Source organism: Lemur catta, chromosome X (assembly GCF_020740605.2).
Source record: "Lemur catta isolate mLemCat1 chromosome X, mLemCat1.pri, whole genome shotgun sequence".
Lineage (NCBI taxonomy): Eukaryota > Metazoa > Chordata > Mammalia > Primates > Lemuridae > Lemur > Lemur catta.
In genome coordinates this window covers 42,205,736-42,228,902 of record NC_059155.1, presented here as the reverse complement: position 1 = coordinate 42,228,902, position 23,167 = coordinate 42,205,736, and the positions used below count along the sequence as shown (strand labels likewise).

General features: G+C 52.4%; 1 pseudogene; it reads right to left on the bottom strand.

Moving 5' to 3' along the window:
- Nucleotides 1–4,741: 4,741 nt before the first annotated feature.
- LOC123628217 lies at nucleotides 4,742–16,561 on the bottom strand (annotated as a pseudogene).
- Between the last annotated feature and the right edge of the window lie 6,606 nt (nucleotides 16,562–23,167).

Genomic DNA, 23,167 nt, shown 5'->3' with positions numbered 1-23,167 from the left:
CTCTCTCCAGGACGCGCCCTGGACTGAACAGAGCCATGTGGCCCCAATCCGTGCCCTCCCTGCCCCAGCCCTGGAAGGCAGTGGTCTGACTCCTGGCCACAATGTGGCATGACACTGAGGCTGTCCCTGCTCCAGAGCTTCCCGTGGGGTGGCTGAGGCCTTCCATGGGCCTGTGTCATGGCTCGACTGTCCCTCAGCTCTGTCCTGCCTCCCCCAGAACAGGTGTCGGTCCTGAGAGCATGCCCAGTGAGCTTCCTGCTCGCTGCTCTCCGTCTCCCGGGGCCCTCAATCCCAGACAGCAGTTCAGCGAGCAAGAGAGAGGAGCGGTCAGTGATCGTGGATATTTCCCAAAAGACGGAGATCAGGTGTGCCCTAGAGAAATGTCTGCTCTGAGCTTCCGGGGAGAGGAGGCCAGGCAGGATGGGGTGGGGGAGGTCTGAGCTGGAAGCTGGGACAGGTGTTTCCACTTTCCTGGGAGGTGGAGGCAAGCCCTCTGTTGAGAGGGTGGGAAGGTCAGGAGGGCCAGGGGTTTGAGGAGAATGAAGACCCGAGACAGCCGTTGCAGAAAGTGAGACTAGAAACCCTCGAGCACTGCTGGCAGGTGTAAATCGTGCTGCTGCAAACAATCTGATGGTTCCTCAACAGGTTAAACTCAGAGTTACCTTTAATCCAGCAATTCCACTCCTAGGTATGCACCTGAAAAAACTGAAACATGAGTCATGGGCTGAATGTTTTTGTTCCCCCCCCCCAATTTATATGTTGAAACCCTAACCCTCAATGTGGTGGTATTTGGAGGTGAGGCCTTTGGAAGGTAGTTAGGTTTAGATGAGGCCGTAAAAATGAGACTAGTGTCCTTGCAGGAAAAGGAAGAGACTGGAGCACAAGCTCTGTCTGCCACGTGAGGACACAGCCAGAAGGCAGCCGTCTGCAAACCAGGAAGAGGGTCCTCATTGGAACCGGACCATGCTGGCACCTCGATCTCGAACTTCCAGCCTCCAAAACTGTGAGAAACAAATCTCTGTTGTTTAAGCCACTAGTCTGTGGTATTTTGCTATGGCAGGCCGAGCTAAGACAATACATCCACATAAAAACTTGTACACAGATGTTCATAGCAATGTTATTCATAATAGCCAAATAGTGGCAACTACTCAAATGTCCATCATTTGATGAATGGATAAACACAATGTGGCATATCCATAGGATGGGTTGCGATCTGTCAACAAAACGAGTGAGGCAGCAGCACTGGCGGCCAAGTGGGTGAGGCTTGTGAACGTTCTGCCAGCTTCAGCCTAGCAGGGAGAGGAGGACACAGAAGCGCAGTTGCGTCCAGCAAGCTGAGCGTGAGGACAGAGCTGCACACATAGGGCAGCTGAGGCTTCAAGGCAGAGGAGGAATGAGACAGGGGAAAGTGGGAGAGGTGGGGGGACTGTCGACTCAAAGGCATGGAGGCAAGAAGCAGCCTGCAGTGTGCTGGGAGTGACAGGCATGGGCACAGCTGGCATGCGGAGATTGGGGACATGGTGTGGTCAGACGGTTGCCGGGTGGAGGATGGAACAGGGCGAGGAGCCCTTTCAGAGGCTGCTGTGCTCACCCAGATGAGAGAGAACAAGGGAGGGTGGGAGAGGCAGATCTGGAAGATGTTTAGAAGGTGGAAGACAGGGACTTGGGGACTGGAGGTGCCATGCTCAGAAATAGGGAAAAGAGCTGGTTTGGGAGTTTCGTGGCAGGTGGGTTGCACTTGGGGTTTCTGGCAGCCATCCACGTGGCAGTGACCTGCAAGCAGGTGGACTTTGCACATGGGACTCGGGAGAGAGAGGTCTGCGTTGGTGATAGAGATTTGGGTGACACATGTGCAGGCTTGGTGGCTGAGTCCCCACAGGGGAAGGCATGAGGGCCTTCAGGAAGGGCACAACCTGGGGGCATCACCATTTACAGGGCGGGCAGAAGAGGGGGAGCTGAGGAAGGGAGGGGTGGAGTGATGGAGAGGACCCGGGCTGCCTGGGGCAAAGGAGCGGTGTGTCTCAGGGAGGACAGCAGGCCATTCATGTGTCCACCGGACTTAGCAATCAGGTGGGCACCAGGGCCTTTTCAAGAGTGGCTGCAGGGACATACTCCAGGCTGCAGGAGGACTTAGGGGCACCTGCTAGGAGGCTGTAGGCTTGGGGACAGGCCACTGTGCCAGCTTATCAGCTGTGCCACTGTCACTCCTTTTTATGTCCTTTCCCCAATGAGACAGAGCCTCAAAAGGGCTAATACTGTTTGTATATGTTTTTGTGTTTCCGGACAAAGTCCAGTTTATTCAAAACATCTTGGAAGTGCACCTACAGTGCCCACCACGCTCTGTGCTCGGTGTTGAGGACGTCTGCTGTGCCTCAGACTTTGGTGGGGCACACAGTAGGTCCTCAGACTGCGCAAACAAAGCTCTGGGCCAGGCTCTGCCAGCAGCCTGCCAGTGACCTCAGGTGAATTCTGACGTTGTCTCTCTAGGAGTTTTCTCATTGGCAATGGGTGATTTCTGAAAGACAGAGATCAGCTGTGATTTCTGGGAGATTTCTGAAGCTCTTCCTTGTGACAAAATGTGACGATTCTAGGACTTCTCAGCCTGTTGCTACATTATTTGCCCATGAGGCCTTGGCAGAGTCAGAAGCCTGGGGTGGGGGTGGGGAGCAAACACTTCCCAAGACCTCTCTGCCCAAGGATCCTCCAGCTTGTTGTCCTGGTGACCCAAAGCTCTTGGCCACATGCCCCACATGCTGTGTCCCCTGCCAGCTCTCTGGCCTCAGCTGGTGCCCATGCCCACTGGCTTTCTGGGCTCCAGTCATGAGGGTCTTCTCTCAGACCTCGTTCTCCCCACAAGCCTTCCTTCCCCAGAGCCTTCGCACATGCTGTTCCCTCTGACTAGACACCCTTCCCTTAACCCCTGGCCTGGTTGACTCTTCATTCTTTTCTGCTTCACTCAAATGTGGCTTCTGCAGAGGCATCTCAGATCCCTGGACAACAGTCACCACCTTGACGCATCTTCAGAGCACCCTTGTGCTTCTCCCAGCTCTTGTGCAGTGGTTGAGCAAGTCGTCAGTTGCTCAAGGTCTGTCCAGTTCCACCCTTAGACTCGGGTGCGGGACGTCCCTGCCATGGGTCCCCTGCTTGGCAAGACTCCAGTCCAGACCTTCTCTGTCTGTGGCTCCCCTCACAGGACAAGAATTCTGTGGGGCCCTCTAGAAGGCCAGACCCTCCCCTTTAGACCACACTCCCAATACGAGGGACTCCAGAATGTCCCTCAAGGGTGGACTGTGTCACCAGTGGAGTGGCCAAGTGGCAGCGGGTTGCAAGAGGTATGGGCAGCTTGCACACAGGGAATAGAGTGTCCACACGTGTGCATGTGAACCTCTCCTTGGGCCAAGATGGCTCTGGGGGTGGGGAGACAAGCAGGCAGGCTGAGGGCCAGGCCAGCTCTTCTCATGTCCATGTTGGGGCAGGGAACTCAGAAGTCACAGAAGTTTTAAATTAGAACCTGGCCTTCCAGGTCACTATCAAAGCATATCTGTCAGAGTAGGGGAATAGAACATGTTTTATTTAACAGTTGTTAGCTCGATTTATAACTTCCAAATGTCCAGACATATGGTGCAAGGCCTCCGTGTATACTCTTGCCCTGGCCCCACTGGCACTGGGGTGGGCGTGGGCGTGGGTCAGCCCCACCCACTGGATCATAAGCTCCACCAGGGCAGGCAGTGTGTGCAGCCCCCGGCCCAGGACACAGTGCGTGGCACAGAAGAGCAGACAATAAATATTGGCTGTGAGTAACAATGAGATAGGCCAAGTAAAATGCTTGGTGTGGTACCAATGTCCACTAAATAGTAGCTGTCATTTGTTGAAAAAAATGAACAAGTGGGTAGGGCTGGGGGCTGAGATCTGTAAACTGAGGTAGCTCCTGTCTGAGGAGGGAGGGGCTGCGGACCCCAGCGTTCACACTTCCTATCCTGGGGTTGTGTCCTCCTTTGCCCCACCCCGCAGCGTCTCCCAACTCTTCAGGTTAGGTGGGCACCAGGCAGGGGTACTTGACAGCTAGAGGGCCCCCACCCCACCCCCGGCTGTGCTCTAGTGTGAGAGGAGCCTTTTCTGGGAAGTCAGATCATCTCCTGGGCCCTGGAGAAGTCGCTTTGCCTCTGCAAGCCTCAGTCTCCTCATCTGTAAAATGGGACGGTGTGTGGAAATGGTGCATGTCAAGTGGCAGGTTCAGAGTGCACATTTAGCCAACATGAAGCACCCTTGCGCAGAACACGAGCGGGTCAGGGAGGGCAGGAGCATGGAGCCGGAACAGGAAAGTAGGTGAAACTGGGCCGCAGCCAGCCTGTCAGGGGGCCCGTGGCAGCGTCATCCCTGAGGCCTGAGGAAGGCAGGTCCGGCTGCCCACGCTGGAGGCCGGGTCAGTCCTGTTTGGGCAGCGGGGCAGTTGTCTTAGCTGCTTCATGGTCCACACAGGGCTGGGACACACGGGGTCTTGGTGAAGGCCTCATTCAGGGGAAGGCCCGAAGAAGCCGGGAAGCCCCCTCACCAAATTCCTCCTCCCAGGATGGTCTCTCCCAGAACACTCACCCGCACACTGTCACATGCGCACACGGGGCGGCACTGCGATACAAAGCAGAACCCAATTAACCCCAAACAGGACATGCCTCAGAAAAATCACATTTTGCGAACTGCCCACCAGCGGTCACCATAGCTTCGGAACCGAGGGGTGAGGACGTCACAACCGCCTGCAGACGCGGGGGAGGCAGAGGGTCTGTGAAATCCAGCTGGGTGGCCTCCAGCAGCCCCCAGTCGCAGGTCCGCAGTCAGTGCGCGGGAAGCTATCCGAGCACTGCCGCAGGATGCGCTCTGCCGCCTGGTTCTGGAACACCACGGTCATGGGCACGCTGGTCTCTTCTGTCTCCGGCCGCAGCAGCGTGGGCCCGAACACGATGGCCACGCTCCGCACCGACATGCGTTTCTGCTCGCCGTGCTTGATCCTCCTGCGGCGGGGCGGGTGGAATCAGGGCCCAGAGCAGGGGGGAGACGTGGAGGGGGTCCTGCGAGGACCCGCCACCCCATTCCCACCCGCCCGCCCCGCTCACCGGCACAGGTGCTGGAAGAGCAGCCACAGCGTGTCGCGGTTGGGGGTGGGCAGCGAGCCCACCAGGTCAGGCACACAGCGGCTGCGCTGGGCCTGGTGGTGCAACTCTGAGCAAGGGAAGGATCAGAGGGATGGAGTCAGACAGGGACGGAGGAGGAGGAGGGTGGGCTCTGTGAGGGGAGCGGGGTCAGCAAGCGTGGTGGCACAGAGCCCGGCCAAGGGGGTGACCCTAGGCAGGACAGTTCCACCCCTGCCCCAGCCACCCCACCTCCGGCAGGTGCTCACTGATGGCCATGATGAACTGGCGGAAGTGTGAGAAGGGGAAGAGGGGCTCGGGCAACTCCCGAAAGAAGAGCTTCAGTGCGCCCGTGATAACGTGCACGTCCTCCCAGCGTCAGCGTTGGTCTCCCAGGTCCAGACGCTCATCTGCGGCAGAGGAAGGGAGGAGGTCAGGGCCCTTTAGCGCCTTCAGGCCCCAGGGCAAGGACGGGGACCGGCCTCATCGTGGTCCACCTTATAGCGCAGCTTCTGGATAGTGGCCAGGTTTCCATTGATGCGGTACAGCCCGTCGATGTCCAGCCCTGGGACCGAGGGAGGCGCGGACTCGGGTGGGGTGGGGTGGGGTGGGGCTGAAGCCCCTGCTGTGATTCCTACTCAGGGCCTCCTGTTCTTTCCTCACTCAGCCCTGCGCCCACCCAGGGGTCTCCATCCTGCAGTCCTGGCAGGAGACCCAGCCCAGCCCGCCACACACAGGCGCACCTCGACCCACGGGGCACGAAGCGCGGCTCCGGGCTCCACTCCCGTTCGCACAGCGTGGCCAGCACGCGGCTGAACCTGGTCTGGGAGAGAGGCTCGTCAGCGCCACCCAGCGGCCGCAGCGCGGCCCTGCGCCACCGGCGCGCGCCCTCTGCAAGCCGGTACCTTTGAGGTGGCCCTTCTGCCGCAGCGACTGCAGCCTGGGCCGCCTCTGCAGAAACTTGCGCTCTCCAGACCCCTGGGGCCCAGGGTGGGCGCACCTGATGTAGGGGAAAGTAGGACCTTGTGAGTTAGTCAGGGGCATCTGGGTTCTTGGCAGGGCAGGCCCCAGCGGGGCATCGCCACCCACTGAGAGAGGTCTCTGGGATGCTCCCCACCCTGTGCCCTGCACACACCGGGACTCAGCCGCGTGCCATCCTCTTTCTCCTGCCAGCTTCCCAGGCTCATTAGACCCGAAGTCCACACTGCCGCTCTCACGTTCCTCCTCCAGGGCGGGGGCAGGGGCAAGTCTGCAGACTGCAATCGCATAGCTTCAGAGAGGCAGGGCCTTGGGCCAGCTGGGGGTCCTTCTGGGGTGGGGCAAGGGACCTGAAATGCCCTCCCAGCAGGCACGGCCCTCAGGCAAAACGATCTCTCTTCCCTTACACAGGCTAACTCCCCTCACCTCTACTATGGAACCTCAGCACATTGGCCTCCTTTAGCTGCCTGGAGCCGAACAGGTGTTGGAATCAGTCATCCTGTCCTCCCCTACCCACCTCCCAGTGCCTGGCCCCTCTTCCTATATTTTCCTCAGCTCCTGTAGACGTAACCCAGTATGTGGCTCCCAGTTCTGATCCAGTTCTGAGCTTCTAATTCCAGCTGGGACTGGAGTACTGCCAACAACTGCACCAACATCACCTCTCTGGCTCTGGGTTCCTACCTCTATTAATACAGCCAAAAGCTGCACCCAGTGTTGGCTCGTGGAGAATTAAGGGTAAAAAAGCCCCAGGTCATTTCCAGGTAAATAGTTGTCAGAGGGGACCTGCCCTATCCCTTCTTACACAATTGATATTTTGAACCTAAGAAATGGGAGACTCTTGAAATCAATACTTTTAAACTTAACCTTCTAGTTTCAGCCTGCCATTCCAGCCTGAAGTTGTTCCCAGAATATTTACTTTTCCTCCTGCCTCCCTCAAAATGGGAAACTCCTCTAGGATGAGCCCCTACCGCACATGGAGAGTGTGCCTGCAGGGCCACCCCCAGGCTGGATTCACAGATGACAGAAGGCAATTTCTTTAGCATCCTGCCATCCCACCCATGCAGGGGACACTGCATTTGCACGGAGTGGTGCTTCCCTACTGGTGTCATGGAGCTCCCTGTGTCCCACAGTGGGCACAGCTGCCCTGTGTAACAGCTGGCCACCCCTCCCTAGTGGCCCTAGAGACCCCAGGCCCTGCCTACCAGCTCCTGGATGCCCTAGGCGATGGCCTCGTGCCAGGTGTTGATGATGGCCTCTGAGTCATGCTGGATCAGGTATTCCGAGCCATTGCGGCTCTGTAGCTAGAGAGACACAAATCACTGGGTCATCTCTGGTTCCCTGAGTCTGCCCTGGGGGTTGGCCCCGAGGGGTGTGGGTACAGAGATGGAGGTGACCTATCCCCTACCCCCAGGAACTCAGAGCCTAATGCAGCCAAGGGGTTCCACCTCACTTAAAGCAGTGGGTGCCAGCTTCTCTGTGTTACAGATGACCAAACTAAGGCTCAGTGACTTTTAGCAGCTTCCTCATGGGCACATAGCTAGAGGCAATGGAGGGCAGATGTGCATGGCTCAGCTGTCGGGGAAACTTCCCCTGCCCCAACCCACCTCCACATGAGCCCCCACAGGACGTGGCAGGCCTCACCCAGAGCGCCGGCCTGCAAAAAACTAAGGGAGGGAAGCGACAGCCCCGGCCACTGGAACTGACAGGGAAGGAGATGTGGGGAGAGAGGATTTGAAAGCGGATCCCAGAGAAAGCGAGTGTCCCCCGCACCCCTCCCATACGCTCACTGAGGACCTAGAGTGCTGCCCTCCTTTAGCAGCCAGGAGTCCCCACCCTCTCTCACCCTCCAGCCTGCAGCAGATTCCCTTTCAGCCCACTTCATCGAGATGCAGAAATTAAACAAAACGCCAGAAGGAAACTGGCTACAACAGGCCTGATGCTCCAAGCCCTTTCTGAGTGGATGGATCCTCCGTAGCCTCTGGCTCTGAGGACCAAGTTCAGGGTTAATGTCAATGTTGGGCCATGGCAGCTCCCACCAACCCTGCCCTTTAGGTCCAGTGGGAGAGGCAGCAGAAACGGTCTCAAACAAGGAACAACTTCTAGAATCAGAGAGGACTGTCTTTTGGCTGCACTTTTAAACTCATAAATGAATACTATTAATATTTAAACTGCTTTAAAAATGAAGAAAAAAAGAAAAAGAAAAATGCATGTTCTACCCCTCCACCTCCCTTATAAAGACTAGAGACCCTTGAGCGGCCGCCAGCACAGCCCTACTGTGATCTAAGCAGGGAGGGGCCCTGCTGGGGATGACCCCAGAGAGTGGCCTAATGACACTTCTAAAACAACCTCCATTCTCGGTGGCAGCTCTCTCAAAACATAGTCAGCTCTCGGTGCCTCAGTTTCCTCACAGGGCCTCTCATGAGGTCACTATGAGGATTAATGAGAGCCTGGCATGTGGGGCATGAACTTCATCTCTAAGGCCCACCCAGCCCTGGTCTAGGTGCACAGGGGCTCTCACCAGAGCCGCTTTCCCTTGTCCACCGTCCTGGTGCGATGCGGCAGCCCTGCCTTGTCCAGGGTCTTGATCTAAGAGAAGGGGAATGAGCAGGTAGTCCAGAGGGTGAGGCATGGGGGGCAGAGGCCAGTCTCCCCCTCAGCTGCAACTCCCCACGGGCTGGGCCTGCGTCTCCACTGAACGCTCGGTACCAGTCCAGCCTCCTGGCCGGAGCGGGTGGCGCCTGCTCCCCAGCAGCAGCGGCAGGAGAGATTCCTTCCCACTTCCCAGCCTCACCCACCTCTGGGGGCTAGTGCTGGGGCCCATGGGGAGACAGATGTGTCCCACCCAGTCTTTGCCTCCAGGGTTTCCAGAAACTCCCCATTTCTTCTGTGGTGGTCCTGCCAGGGCCTTCATGCAACCCCCATTACCTTCTCCTCAGGAGGGCTGGCCTGGGCTGGAGTGTCACTGTCCTAGCTAGATCTGTGCATGCTTCGAGGGGCAGGGACAGGGACCTGGGGAGAAAGACACTGTCGTATATAGTCTCCCCCTCTCTCCCCAGCTGGTTACCTGGGGCAGCTCCCACTGGACGGAGGAGTCGTCTGGGTTGTAGAAGTATTGTTTGTTTCCCGTGCTAGTCCTCCAACCTCACCCACGGTGGGGAGCGGGATGATCAAGGCCCCCCACCCAGCTCGTGAGAGGAGAGAAAAGGCTCCCTCCAACCAGGGTCCAAGTCAGCAGCAGGAAGCTCGGAGAGGCAGATGCAGGCGACTCCGAATCTTGGGCTGGCTTAGGGTCTGCGTGGGAGCTGCGGTTTAGAGTGCTAAGGGGAGCTCATAGTGAGGAAAGTAGAGGGGAGCCACCAGCGGCTGTCTGGGTCCATCTGCCCACTGCCCCTACCTGCTCTGGGGTGAAGTGGTTGGTGTAAAGCTTCTGCTTGTCCTGGCTGATGTGACAAGACCGGCCGGGGGATGTGGTCAAGGGAGAGGTGGGGCCGAGCTCAACGAGGGAGCCCACGGGGGAATACTCTTCCTCCAGGTAACTGGTCAGCAGCTCAGGGTAGTCCGTCTCGGGGCTGGGGGGCTGCAGGGACCAGCCCACCCCCTTGCCATTGGGTCCCTGGGGCTGGGTGGAGCGGGAGGCGGGGCCAGAGGGATCGCAGATAGTCCCGCCCCTCGCCCTCTCGTCCCTGGGGCTGCAGGGCCAGTCTCAGCGCATCTCCTCCCAGGCGGTGTCGCGGGTCAGAGGGCTGCAGAAGAACACCCTGCGGCTCTGCTCATCCCAGCATTGGCTCCACTCGGTCTCGAGGCTCTGGCGGCTGCCCACGGAGGTCAGGGAGGTGGCTGAGATAGCGGAGACCTCAGCAGTCTCAAAGGGCGACTCCTAGGTCGTCACGCCCATGTCCGGGTTGTAGCAGTAGGGGCGTCTGGTGCTGGTGCCTGTGTGCGTCTCCCACACTGGGCTGGGGCGGGGGGCCGTGGCAGCACCCGGCGAAGTGGCCCGAGGCTGCCTCTCTGCGTTCGCGTACACGGGCTCCGGGGGTTCGTCCACCTAGGAAAGGAGGAAGGAGACGTGACTTTCAGAGGACCATTGGGGTCACACAGTCCTGACTCGGCCACTTGCCACCTGGGTGACCTTCAGAAAGTCACAATGCCTTCCTGCCTCAGTTTCCCCAGGTAGAAAATGTCTACTCTGCCCATTCCAAAAATTGTAGTGAAGATAGAATGAGAAAATTTTCTTGAAAGTGCTTTTCAAAGTATTTAGTGCGGCAGATGGATGGGACAATTGCATTAATTATATTTATTACCAATAATAAGATATCGATAACCCAGATCTCATAGCTGTGTACTCACAGAGGCCAGTAAGATGTTGGGCAGGAACAAAGAAGTGGCCTGGGTGCTCCCTGGGCCCAGCTCGCATCGCCTTTTACCAACTAATTCCTTTCTCCCTTCCTCCTTTTCAGAGCTGACTTCTCTGTCCCTCACTCAGACACCAGCCCCCTGCCCGGAAGGCCTTCCACACTCCCTTGATGACAGATCCCGTCCTCCTTCGGCCCGACTGGGCTGGGGCTGCGCCACCTCTGCCAGGGCCCCAGTGCCGGGTGTCTCACCTTGCTTCTCGCTCTGCCGCCTGCGAGAGCATGACCAGCTGTAGGTCACCAACTCGGAACCCCTCTCTAGGCTCACACATCTAACTGCTGCCGGGGTGTCCTTTGTAGGCCTGGGAAGATGTCCAAAATCAAATTGTCTCCCTTTCTCATGTCAGCATCACCTGTTACTCAGGTAGAATCATCTGTGACTCCTGCCTCCTTAGCGTCATCTGTCACTGAGCCCTGGTGATCCCCGCGCCTGAACCTTTCAGACCCTACCGCTTCACAGGTCACACCGGTTAGAACAGGGACACGCTGCCACAAGGAAGCCAGCACACACGACAGACAGGTGCCCCACGGGGCAACTGGTCTGGTCTCTCGATGAGTCAGTGTCAAGGCAAAGGAAAGGGTGGGGGTGTTCCAAAGAGATTAAAGAGACAGCCAGAAGCAAGGCACGACCTTGGACTGGATCCTGGTGCAAACAAACCAGGAGAGAGGGAGAGAGGAAGGGAGAGAGAGAGATGTGTTAGGACAACGGAGGCAATTTGACTATAGCCTAGGTCTTAGACAACATTCAGGAATGAATGTTAATTTTGTCAGCTATAATAATGGTAGGGTGGTTATGGAAAACAAAACATTACTTTTCAAAAATGCATGCTGAAGTTTTCAGGTGTGAAATAGGATGTCTGGAATGTATGACTCCTCAGCGGAAAATGAATAAATAAAATTAGCCTGTCAGTTATTAAACGAAGCTCAAACAGATCGAATTCTCCTAGTAAAAGAGTCAGCTCAGGTTTTAAAATGCAGTGATATGATGTATACAAGGAATACAGTTTAAAAATAATGGTTGAAAATAAAAGGATTTATTTTTAATGTATATAAAATAGTGGCCATATTAAAAATAGAGGGGTAAAATTTAATATTAAGCACTAAAACAGGATAAAGAGAGATGACATGTAGTGACACGAATGCACAATTCATAAAGATAGAATACTCTAAATCTGCACGCTCCCAAAAGCAGCATCGTTAAATATGAAAACCAAAAACTAATCAAAGCACCAGAAGAACTTTATAGGGGAAATGTGAGAGGGAGGTTTAATAAAACTTCAACAGAATTAGCATAAAAGACCAAAACCAAAAAGGATACAAATGAAGTGAAAGTTTCAATTATACATAATCAATAAACTTAATAAACTTGATTTCATACATGAAGGACCTTTTATCCCTTAAATAGAAAGTGTACATTTTTTCCACATGTCTATGAAAAACTTAGAAAAAAATCATTTACTTGGCCACAAAGAAATTAATAAATTTTAAAAACATAATATATACAAATCTAGAGAAAACAAATGCTTTTGTAGTAAAATATAAAATGACCAAAATTAACTAGAGAACTAGTAGATACTTGAATAGATCTAATTATCACTGAGAAAAAAATCTGCCACTGAAAAAGCACCAGGTCCAGAGGGTTTCATGGGAGGGAATTGTAGAAACCTTTAGATTTTACCTCTGGCAACACCTTCCTCCTCCAGGGGGCATCCCTAGAACTTCCTCTCCCAGCAAGATCCTGCACCCAGCAGACATGCCACCATGTCATATCACAGCCACAGCATATCGCATTGTCACATCATGTCATGTTCTTCCCATGCCCCAGGGCCTGGCACTGACCACCCGTGCAGGCTGACATTTCAGTACTGATGCCCATCCCCTCCCACCACTGGACACTGTCAGCTCTAGGAAGGGCAGAGAAAATAGGTGCAGAGGGAGACCCACTGTTGGGGCCCAGGAAGGAGGTGAGGAGGCGGGTAGGCTTGTCAAGGGCCCATCTCAGGAGGCCTGGGGCCACCGGAACCAGGGGCTGAGAGGCGAATAATGAGGCCGGGGCTCCAGGAAGATCCCGAGAGGACCATGGGGCCACCTCTCAGCCTGCAGGGGACGGAGGGGTAGGTGGGGAGAGCTCCGGGTGGCCAGAGCTATGTGGGGTGGAGAGGGACCCAAGAACCTGCTCTCTCACAAGCCAGGTCACAGGCTGGGCAGCGGGGCTCCCCGGCCCTGGGGCAGCAGGTGAGTCACGGGGAGGGAAAGTCAGGCCAGGTGTGCGGAAAGCAGCCAGCAACCCAGGGCTGCCCTAGCTGGGAGGTGGGGAGCTGTTGGAGGAGGGGGACAAGGGGCTCCCTGGAGTCCCCTCAGCTTGGCTGCAGCGCCCCTTTTGTTACCAACCCCACTTTCCAAAGGCCCCTGGCTGGCCCAAGAGAGGACAGGTGGATCTGCCCGAGGCCAGTTGCTGTATCACAGTCACAGCCACCTCGGCTTCCCTTGGAGTTTGCCCCAGGAAGTGGGAGCTGGTCTGCGATCCGGAGAGGAGGGGTCACCCGGTGAGTTTTTGGATGGAATAGGGAAGGGCCTGGTGGGGAGTCTGGGGGAGGGCGGAGGGCAGGAAACCGTGGCTGCCCCCTTCCCCAGGTGAGGGGTCCACTCACAGTTCCTGGAGGAGGGAGGACGAGGGCCCTGGGCTCCTTCCCGTGCAGGACGCCTGCTCAGGTGCGGCGCCTCCTGTGCTGTTTGTGTAAGAAGTGGCAACTGGGCCGTAACTCTTCCTCCCAGTGACCAATGTCCAGCAGCAGGAGTGGGCTCCCGGCCGGCTCTCCCACCTCTGGGGCGGGATGGTGACCACACCCAGAAATAAGGACTGTGGCCTTGGGGGAGGGGCCTCAGAGGCTTTCGCCAGGCTTCCCAGGCTCCCTGAGCAGCCACCTTGGAGGAGAGGTGTACACCCAGCTCACCCCGCCTCCATCTCTCCCTCCTCAGAAGCCTTTGCTTCCGCCCTCTTCTGGGATGTCATATTCTCCTACTGCACCCTCAGCTGCAGATAGCAAGGTCAGGGTTTGGAATTCAGGTCCACAACAGGGCTGGGCACATAGGTGCGTGCAGAAAAGTGAGCACTTGTTTGCCTTTGGCTTGTACTGTTCTTGCTGAGGGTAACAGGGTGGCTAACCCTGAAGGCCACCTGGCTGAAATAGGGCCCAGAACTAACCTGGACACAGCCACTTCCTGGCTGTGTGACCTTTGGCCAGTCACTAAACCTCTCTGAACCTGTTTGTACTCAGGGCAAATTGGGGTACCTATGCCTGCCTTCCAAGATGCCGGGAGCTTAACTCTGGGTGCAAGCCTTTGAGTGAGAGCCCACAGGACTGTTAGCTCCTTTGGGACTGTGTCTTATGATGCTTTGGGTCCCCAGTGTGCAGCAGGGTGACCAGCACACACCAGGTGCTCAGTATGTGCTATTTCAGTGAATGGTGAATGACAAGGCTGTAAAAAGCCATACATGGCAGAGGCTCCTCTCTTTTGGGGGTGCCCTGGGCCTGTCGAGTAGCCTGCCCTGAGCCCTGAGCTGAAGCCCTGCAGACAGGCACCCTTCACCCTCCCTAGTGACCCTGGTCGCCCCCCTCCTCATATCCTTGCCTCTCTGTTCTGGGCCCTCCCTCATCTTTTCTCCCAGGATCCCCTCTCAACAGCCCCCTCCTCCCCATCCTCAGCCTCCCGGTCTCCTGGCTTTTGACTGTCCACTTAAACTTGGGGAAGGCTCCACCCTCAGCCCTATAGCGGCTCTGGGCAGTTGTCTACATGCCATTCCCATCGTCACCTTCGCGCCTCTGCCTTCAGCAACTGGAGATGACAGGACCTGGGGAGTCTCCTTCCTCCTTGGTTTGGGCTCTCAGGTGCTGGCCCTTGGGCAGACCTACAGAGCCCTGGTTCATGGTCAAGGGCTGTCTCCTCACCCCTCCTCAGCACACACTCACTCTGTGCACACCTCCAGGGCACAGCTCAGAGGGGCAGGCACACTCCCACAATCACCGGGACAGAGCATGTGCCTGGGAACGCGCCACCGGGAGCTTGCTCAGAAATGAAGGGGCGTTGGGGGAAGGAGGGCTGGCATCCAGCCACCTATCCCAGAGAAGGTGCCTGCCTGCTGGAAGAGCCACGGGACACAGGGCCCCGCCTGCGTTCCCATCTGCCGGGTGCTGTTCTCCACCCTAGCCACCAGGGGGAGGGCTTCCCCCAAGAAACCCCAGTGAAAGCTGCGCAGACCGGAAGTGAAGCGCACCGAGGGGGACCCCAGGTCGTCTGAGGGGACCGCCCGCTACTGCGCAGCGCTTCCACGTCCTACCGCATTTAAGGCTCACCACAACCCTGATCCTCAGGTACAGTGCTTACACTCGAGGACACTGGGCCGGGGCAGTTAGGTGGCTCATCAGCAGCTGGCAGGGCACCCAGTGGAGTCAAATCCGAGCCTCTGGCCCTCCCTTTGGGCTGAGGAACAAACCGAGACCCCGACAGGAAGTGAGCCCCCCCCCCCGGAAGTGAGTCCCCCGGAAGTGAACCGCCCATAGGAAATCATGGGCCTGGCGCAGGGGTCAGACGGTTTCTGCGCATCTTGTTTTGTCCACAGGGCGCTCCTCCCTGAAAAGTTGCTAAAATTCCAGAAGTCAGGGCCCCAGAAGGATTCTGCGGATGTAAGAGTGTTTTTAAAACGTGCTCTATTTTCGATTTCCCAAATTAACACAACTGGACTCGGAAGATAGAAACCGCCCCCCCTCCTTAACATAACTGGCCTTCTTTCTGAAACAAACTCATCCAGAGGTTTTCGGTTTGGGCTTTTTCAAAAAAAAAAAAAAATAGAATGAAAGAAACTGAAATGTTGGAAACAGCCCAAAAGGAAAATGGACAGCAGACTTTCACATCCATCTCGCCTGAACCCCCAAGCTCCCGGGAGAAAGGCGAGGCCGCTGGAGCCAGTGCAGGGCCGCAAGGCCCCATCGCATGTCCAGGTGCGTTTTGGAATACAGATTGGCTGGGATTTTAGAAAGAGAATAGGACAACACACACTTGCCAGAGGTTACATAACCTCCCCACAGGGCTTGGGCTGCACCCTGCGATTAAGCTTATTTGCATTTCTGCAGCAACACATGAATATTCACGCCAAGTTTGATAAATAAAGACTGTCCACATCCTCATATGGGTTCATGTGAAATTTTGTCACCGGGTGAATTACAAAAAACCTTTGGGCTTCCAAGGAGCTTTGATACTTGGGAATTGCAGAGAAGGGATTGTGAGCCTGTACCGCTTTCATTTTGGGTTTGGGGAAAGTGAGCTCATCCAAAGTCGGCAAACACAGAGGTGGGCGTCCTGTGCGACACTAAACTGAGCAGGTCTCCTTGCACCCCGGCTCCATGCAGGCATGGCCACCCACCCACCTCTACCCCGGTGCCCAGCTGCATACCTGTTGTTCCGGGCTCTCCTCCCACTGCGGGCCTTGTATGTCCAGGATGGCCTCATAGACATTCTCAGAGTCACTGCCTGCCGGGGGCCGTGGGCACACCAAGGAGCCTGCCACACTGCAGGCAGTCCTTGAAGCATCCTGGGCTCCTGAGGAGGCTGGCAGGAGGCACGCGGTGGTGCGTGCCAGGTCGTCCAGGGACTGACTGCGCTGGCTGCACGGGCACCGAGGGCTGCACATAAGGGCACGCCAGGCGCCAGGTTGCTGCATTTCCTAGAGGAGTCTTCTTTTAATTAATTTGTTGGGGGGGTTCCCTATAGGACCACTCGACTCTCGGGGAATGACCCCAGGCAATTCCCACTCAAGACCCTGGTCACCCAGGGCTGCCAAGGCTGGGAGGAGATTAAGATGCCGCTTCTCTTCGGAGCTGAGGAATTCAGTCTCTCATTTATCTAGGATCCCAAACAACAATTCCTAGGAAAAGAACCAGCTCAGAGTAAACCAAGATCATCAACCAAAAACAGGAGGTCCGGTGCTCAGGAGGACTTACTAGTTCCACCAAAGGAGAAGCTCGGAGTCAGAGGGTCCAAAAGGGCCATCCGGTACCTAGTACTGAGTTCAGGCTCCTCGTTTGGTGGTCCTGAGTCTTCTCTGAGCCCCACGTCTGGGCACAATCTTGTCAATGGAAAAAAAGCCAAACTCTGTAAAATAATTTTAAAGAGATTTACTCTGAGCCAAATTTGAGGGCTATGACCTGGAGCCACTCCCAAGAGGCCTTGAGCAAGTGTACTTGCTGTGACTGGGATACAGTTTGGTTTTATACATTTCAGGGAGACAGGGGTTACAGGTAAAGTCGTAAATCAATACATGAGAGGCATACATTGGTTTGACCTGAAAAGGTGGGCCAACTCGAAGGGGGGTCTTACAGGTTATAGGTGGGTTTAAAAATTCTTTGACTTGTAATTGGTTAAAGACATGAAGCTTTGTCTAAAGGCCTGGAATGTTTTAATATAGTTGCTGTTTATCAGAGATGAGCCACTGGACATAGAATTGTTGTGGAAATTGAGGACCAGCAGGTTTATCTTGCATACCCTTAGGCCTGTCAATGGGTTACAAAGGATGTCCCCAACAAGGGAGTGGGGCATGATGAGGCATGTCTCACCTCCCTCCTCCTGGCAGGCAATTTAGTTTTAGGATATTTATTTGGCCATGAGGGGGTCCATTCAGTCAGCCGGTGGGGGGGTGAGACTTAAAATTTTATTTTAGTTCACACTTAGAAAACTTTACTCTGAGGCTGCTTCACACTCAAGGAGAAATCAAGGAAATTAATTCACACTCAAAAGAAATTTCCAAATATTGAATCCTGTGTCTTCCCCCCACCCCCATTTCTTATTCATTAGCAGAGGAGCTGAATAATGATGGTTTACATAACTAATGAAATTTCTATTGCTTTTTCCTCTTCTTGGAAGGAAGGTGCTTTGTGATCCATTATTTGTTTATGTCTGAATTGATTTTGATTTGGCTTGCTTTTGGTTTCTCTCTTTTGTTTTCTTTACTTCCTGTCTTTCTCCTCTTAATAGTTTATTGTCTAATCCACCTGCTTTTAGGCTTTATCTTTGATCATTTGTGAAGCATGCCAAAAGAAATGACTGACATTTTTCATGAGATTAATAAGTAAAGAAAGTTGGCATGTAAGAAATAGTAAATCTTGAAATTTAGGCACTATGGCTCATGCCTGTAATCCCAGCTATTTGGTAGGTTGAGGTGGGAGGATCCCTTGAGGCCAGGAATTTGAGATCAGCCTAGGCAACATAGTGAGACCCTGTCTCTAAAATAAAATAATAATAAATCTTAAGAAATGAGAAGATAGTAGGCTGGGTGCAGTGGCTCATACCTATACTCTTAGCACTCTGGGAGGCTGAGGCAGGAGGATTGCTTGAGCTCAGGAGTCCCAGGTCAACTTGAGCAAGAGTGAGACCCCATCTCTACTAAAAATACAAAAATTAGCCAGGCATCCTAGCATGCATCTGTAGTACCAGCTACTAAGGAGACTGAGGCAGGAGGATCACTTTAGCCCAGGGGTTTGAGGTTGCAGTGAGCTACCAAGAAATCACTGCCCTCTAGCCAGGGGTAACAAAGTGAGACTGTCTCAAAAAAAAAAAAAAAAAGAGAAGATAGTATAAGACCCCGTGAAGTTTGGGTTCTGAGTTCTACATATTCCTGGTGTCCATGTTCCCACCAAATCTGACCAGATGGTATAGTGGTCCCAGCTGGCTCTCTTGGATCACATTGCCAGGCCACTGGGATCACTGAAAACACAGCACAGTTCAACATAATAAAAACGAACCCTTTGACAGTCTTCTGCATGCTGAATACTCTATGTTCTTGCCTTTCAGAAGGCATGGCAGCTGCTTGAAACACAGAGATGTGGCAACACCTTCATATTTACTTTAGGATTCAGAGCTCTCCCAGGACTAGCAAGTTGCAGGTCCTATAATCAAATTTTATCTTGTGTAAGGCAAAAAAACACTCAATATTCTTTCCCTTTGTTTCCTTTTCTGTGAAGAGATAGGCATGGAGATCCAGACAAAGGCTTGGCCTGGAGCTGGCACAGGATCCAGACATGACGTGTGGGTAAGATTTCCAGGATGCGTTTCAGCAGCTGCTGGCTGGGTCAGCTGGCCCACAGTGGTGGCCCACCATCAGTGAGGCTAAGTTTTCAGGACTTCCCCGGGGCAGTGCAGAGGAAGGGATCCCAAGGAGGGTGAAAGACCAGGTCGGCCAATGACTTTCATGGGTAGTTAGGACTAAGTAGTAATCGAAGTGTTTTGGACCACAAGATATTTGGGAGTGGCCAATTGGTCACATTAACCTTAGAAATGAAATAGGTGAGTAGTCTATGCTGGATCTATTTAACAGCAAGTAATTTAGGTCTTGTTCCAGTTATCTATTTTTGTATAACAAATTGCCTCAAAACTTAGTTGATTAAAACAACAATCATTATCTTGAATAGCTCTGTGGGTGGTTTTTTCTTTCTTGTAAAAGACATACGACATAAAATTGACTACTTTAACCATATTTAAGTGTACAGTTCTGTAGCATGAATTACATTTACAATGTTGTGCAACCATCAGCACAGTCCATCTACAGAACTCTTTTCATTTTCCAAGAGTAAAGCTCTATACCTATTGAGCCTAAGAAATGTTGATTTCTAGAAATGCCCCATATATTTTTAAAGACAGATATTATTTCAGAAGTCTTGGAAAGCTTTGCCCTAAAGGAAAATGTAAACGTGTTAGTTCGAATATCAAAAGCTGCCTCACCTCAGGAGGACATCTCAATGGTCAGTAATAGCTGCTTTCCGAGGCAATGCTGCAATCCAGGCCTATGGCTTTCACCTGTTTTGAAAGACAAAGATGGTCTTGCCTAGAGCCATGGGATGCCGGAGCTAATCAACAAAGACAGGCCGCCAGAGATGAGAGCAGGTCTAAAGATATGCTGCCCGAGCCGGGCCCAGATGGAGCCATGAGGTTAAAGTAAATAGCATAAGGGACAGCTCATGCTTGACTTCTAAAATCTCTGTTCTAATACACAGTAACCAGAGCCACAATGTCTCTGTTTTTGCTAAAGTAATGGCCTTATCATAAAACTTAAAGGTTTGCCCTTAGAAGATTTTATAACTCATTGTTCACCTAGACAGAGTTAGTTGAAGGATCTGTAGTAGCCTTTTAGAAGACTTTGACCCTAAACCAAACTACCTGTTATCATGTAAATCCCATTACCCTTGGCAACCGAAAACCTGTACCTGTGCTATAAGTATCTGTGTAAAACTTCAGTCTGGGTTGCATTTCCATGGGAAGAGATGTAGCCTTCCGGGCACCCTGCTTTAATCTATCTTCATAAATGTTTACTTTATAAACTATATCTTTGGATCTGTGTATTATTTTTATTTCTGTTTCCTAATATTTTTTCATCCTTTGTGACGACCCCTGTCTGAGGGACCAGAACTTTTGCGGGGAGCGTAGCTAACTCCCCGCATATACCCATTAAACACTAACTTTCCCTTTCCCCTCCCCTACCCTCTTGCAACCACCATTCTATTTTCTGTGTCTATGAATTTGCCTATTCTAGGTAACTCATATAAGTGGAATAATATAATATTTGTCTTTTTGTGACTGACTTATTTCATTTAGCATAATGTCTTCAAGATTCATCTGTGATGTAGCATGTGTCAGAATTTCTTTCCTTTGTAAGGCTGAATAATATTCCATTATATGTGTATATACCACATTTTGCTGAATTGATAAATCCATTTATCCATCAATGGACATATGGGTTGTTTCACCATTTGGTTATTGCAAATAATGCTGCTGTGAACATGGGTGTACACATGTCTGTTCAAGTCTCTGCTTTCAATTCTTTTGAGTATATACCCAGACGTGGAATTGCTCAATCACATGGGAATTCTATGTTTAATTTTTTGAGGAATCACCATACTGTCTTCCACAGCGGCTGCACCATTTTACATTCCCACCAGCAATGCACCAAGATTCTAACTTCTCTACAAGCTCACCAGCACTTGTTATTTTCTGGGTTTTGATTGTTAATGGGTGTGAATGTGGGCAGTTCTTGCTCGGGGTCTCTCAGGTAGCTGTAGTCAGATGGTGGCTGGGCTGAGTTGGCTGCAGTAGCTGGGGCTGGTGGGCAGTGCTCCCCGAATGCAGCCCCCCCATGTGGCTAATTCTGGCTTCCTCACAGCACAATGACCTCAGGGTAGTTGTACTTCTTATATAGCTCCTGGCTTCCCCAAAGGGAGTATTCCAAGACACAGGAAGTGGAAGCTGCCAGTGTCTTAAGATCTAGGCCTAGAATCTGGCATGAGGTCACTTTCACTGTATTCTTTAGTTAAGCTCTCAGAAGTCTGCACAGTTTCAAGGGGAGGGGACATGGAGGCTACCTCCCAAGTGAAGGAATGTCAAGGAATGCCAAAGAATTGGTGCCCATCCTCAGTCTGCCCAACCAAATCATCACAGTGGGGAATCGTGGTCTCTCATGAAGCTGAGTCATAGACCTAAGGTATGTTGGTTGCAGAGGATCCCAGATCCTCCTGAAGAAGTTCCCTATGACGTGGCTTCAAGTGTATGCTGCAGTTTTCTTCCAGGTCTTCCCTGAAGAGACAGACATTCACTGGAGAAGGGGAGATATTTATCATTCCAGTGTGCTACTTAATACTGGATTTTGAGTTAGCACATATACTTGGATACTCAAAATGCCTTTGTTTCTCCTGCTTAAAGTAGGGGTTTCCGGATATTAGAGGACTGCAGGAGTTGTGGCCCAAGTCCTCACAGTGGGCTCAGCAGGTCTGCAGACATGCTAGTGGTTATTCCCTCATTCCTAAATGTGTCATTGGAATAGATGTCCTCAGCAACTGGCTCCTGCCATGTGGGGTGAGGGCTTTTATGTTCGGACAAACCTGGGGGAAACTTCTTCATTAAGTGAGTGAACCCAAAGCCACTCCCCACCCCTGAAGGGATGAGTCACCACCAGTGACTTGGAAAGTGAAGAAGCACTGATTCTGATCACAGCCTCACTGACAGTTGCCTAAATAGCCTGCGAAGAAGGTAGCTGAGTCATAGGGAAATCACTGCGGATTTATAATAATCAGGTTATGGTTCCAGCTGCAAGTGTTGTTATGGTAATTGTGGCATCTCTACTGGAGCAACTGGCACAGCTTCTGGCACCTGGCATGCAGCTATTTATCCAGAAAATGTTCTTTGTCCATGACAATTTGCAAGGAGCAGGCACATATCAGCACTTTAGCTCTTTGCATAGCCTTGCAGAGGTTATCTGGATGTCCTAAGGAATGTCACCTGGTTCTTTGCAGAGGTGACATCATGCTTTACAGACTGGGTAAAAAAGATAGGAAAGTACTGTCGTTAACAGTTGAATACTCATATCGGATTGTTACAGAACTTTTCAAACAGAACATGAACCTTCAAAAAACTTTTGTCCTCACACTTGTCTTAGTTGGCCTCTCCGCAGCCTCTCACACTCTTGGCCACTCCTGCATCATGAAGCATTCTCTTCCACTTTTGTCAGGACACTTGGCCCTGCTGGTTTGCTTTCTGGGATTCCAGGGATCCTTTGTCATTCTCCTCCACAGATAAGGCTTCAATGTGGCAATTATATATTGGGGTTCCTCAGTGCTTAGTCCTAAACCTCCCAATCTTCTCCCCTTGCTAATTTCATCCAGATCCACGACGCAATGATCTTTGGCATACAAAATTTGCCAATAGTAGACATTTTATTTTCACACATTTTGCACCCAGTTCTGTATTTTCTTCCTGAGTTTGTGGAATCCACCATCTTTGAGACAGAAATCTCCTCTCCTATAGAAACTTAAAACGTTATTTGTTTTTACAGCCTTCCCTGCAGCCTAAGTATGGACACATGACCAAGGCACTGCCACTTTTTTTTTTTTTTTGAGACAGTCACACTCTGTTGCCCAGGCTAGAGTGCCATGGCATCAGCCTAGCTCACAGCAACCTCAAACTCCTGGGCTCAAGCAATCCTGCCTCAGCCTCCCAAGTAACTGGGACTACAGGCATGCGTCACTTTGCCTGGCTAATTTTTTTAATATATATTTTTTCGTTGTCCCGCTAATTTCTTTCTATTTTTTTAGTAGAGACGCGGTCTTGCTCTTGCTTAGGCTGGTCTCGAACTCCTGAGCTCAAACGATCCACCTGCCTCAGCCTCCCAGAGTGCTAGGATTACAGGCGTGAGCCACCGCGCCCAGCCCACTGCCACGTTTTAACTGGCGCATGGTGGCTTACAAATCAGTACGTCACTCTGGAGTCCATCTGGTGAGCAACAATGGTGCTTACCAGATGGGCTGCAAACCCAGATGGCTAGATCACTTATTTGTGGAAGAATCATTTCCTCTTTATTCTGTTTAAGTAACAGGAAAAAATAATGTGATCAAAAATATTATCTTACTTAGAAGTAAGAACTGTGAAGTTCAAGCAGTTCTTGGGGGTATGTTTTGTGGTCATAGGAGGTTGTTCCCGAGATGAGTAAAGACTGAGCCAGAAAAATTCTATGTTTAATACATTTTATTTTGTATTTTTTCAAATTTTAAAATGAGAAAATGTATCTTGTATATAATTTACCTTTACATAGTATATAAAGGTAAATGTACATATTTA